Here is a 2,114-nt window from a genome sequence, read left to right on the forward strand (position 1 = left end):
GTGTTGCTCCTGTGTACGCGTGGCAGTAGTGTGTGTGTTTCGTGTGTGCTCACTCACCACACGTTTAACACTTCAGCATTTTATGCTGGCCAAGACGTAAAATTATACCTGCGTGGCAAGCTGCTTTCTTGTTCTCTGCCATCTTGCCTGTACGGATGGAACCAATTGCAATTCTGGCGGACCGTGTGGTCTGAACAAGTGAAAAGACTGCATATCTGCCATAAGGGATTTGAGCTGAGAAAAGGAGAGACAGCACATGCCTCACGAGTTCAGTGCACTGCAAGGATCACACTGGATCTCAGCCCTTTGAAAACTTTATTTCCTCTCACACAAATACACAACATGAAGCATGATACGAGAGAAACCAAACAAAATTGTTATATGTTAGTCCCATGTCATGGGCATTTCTACAGATCATAATTCCATTGTTGAGGTCTACTAGAATAGATTTACATTGTTCAATGTTCCAAAATCACATTGGTTTCTCATACAGTATCTCTGTATAGTAGGGCCTATGTGTATTCACTCTCTGTCCTACATGTCTTGTTGGAGCTCCTGCCCCCCCTCCCTATGAGTCCACTTTGCTCTGATATGTGTTTTTGTGTTACAATGGCGTTAGCAACCAGAAAATGACACCAGTAATGAAAAACAGATGAGAATGCTGCGTGGGGTCTGGGTGCCGTGTTGGCGGGATGTTCTGGGGCTCGCTGCTCCGCCCTTTGAGGCTTGAGGAGCGGACAGTGTGAGCTGGATTACTGGTGTCGTTTCCTGGTTGCTGCGTGGGGTCTGCGAGACAGTGAGACACAGAGGAACTCAGCCTGAGCACACACATGTGAGTGTGTGGCGAACTGTGAGTGGAGATCCACGGAGCCGAGGCTGAGAAAAGATAAGGTGTGTGCCGGCGAAACTCCGCGGAGTAGCGCGGCTGAGATAAGATAAGGCTGAGTGAGTGTGTGTGTGTGTGTGAGGAGCTCCACGGATTTGTCCATTTGGACCTGGGCATGGTTACGTCACAATACTCAGGAAGAAAATAATGGAAAAAGAAAAATCTCCAACGAGGCGTTCTGGGGCAGCATAGAGAGGTCTTTTCTGTGTTAGAGTTGTACTCGCTACAGGGTGTACTTTGAGGGTTTGTGACTTTTCAGACCGTTTACATGCATAAAAAGCAACATAACACACAAGGGGACGGGTAATAACTGGAAAAGCATGACATGGGACCTTTAACAACATAGCTTTTTTTCTTTTAGATTTTATCCACATGGGTTAAAGAATGATTTAATTTCCTAGAACATCTTTGGTTTATTTTAAACAATGTAAGACTACTTAAAGCTGCTGTATACGATTACAGAAACGTAAGCAAATGCCAAAAACAGACAGGATAAATGAATGGGTAGCACTTAAAAACAAAGGGGAGAACTGAACTGTATTTCACCTCTTCCCCCCCCCAGGACGAAGTACTTGCATCCTTTTCCTTTACACTAATAACACTTTGTACCCAGCAACTTGTAAATGTCCTGATTTAAAAAATGTTTTACCAACATAAAAGTAGTATTATTGGAAGAAGAATGTACACTAGGCTACTACAAGTGTTAAAAGTTTGAGTAATCATAATGAGCATTGCAATATCCTATTTCAAAGTGTAATAGATATTATGTCTATTATTCTTAGATTATTATTATAAATGCATTTATGTGTGAACATTTTAATGTAGTGGGTGGTCAAGGTATCCCTATGTTTAAGAAACATAAATGAAGTAATGCATTTAAGCAGTATAACATCTGAATACTTTATCCATCACTTTATAAATGTATCCCATAATTGTACAGATGAGTAAATGTAGTTTTCTATCCCTCCCTTCAACCTCTCTTCATCCCAGTGTCCCTTTATCCCTCCATCCCTCCTTTTTCAGAGAGCACGTCAAGCTAGCTAGAGATACAATTAACAGGCAATACACTGTGCGTGAATATTCCACAAAAATAAAATGTCTCAATATAGATTCTTTATCCACCTGTTTTATTCTGGAAACCCTAACCGGAAGTAATTTATATTGACAATATATAGATTTTGACGCGGGACGTCCCTGTTGTTGCTCCCCGGTCTCACTGTGGATTTAC

Source organism: Notothenia coriiceps, unplaced genomic scaffold (genome assembly GCF_000735185.1).
Source record: "Notothenia coriiceps isolate Sejong01 unplaced genomic scaffold, NC01 NC01_scaffold00038535, whole genome shotgun sequence".
In the NCBI taxonomy this organism is placed as follows: Eukaryota; Metazoa; Chordata; class Actinopteri; order Perciformes; family Nototheniidae; genus Notothenia; species Notothenia coriiceps.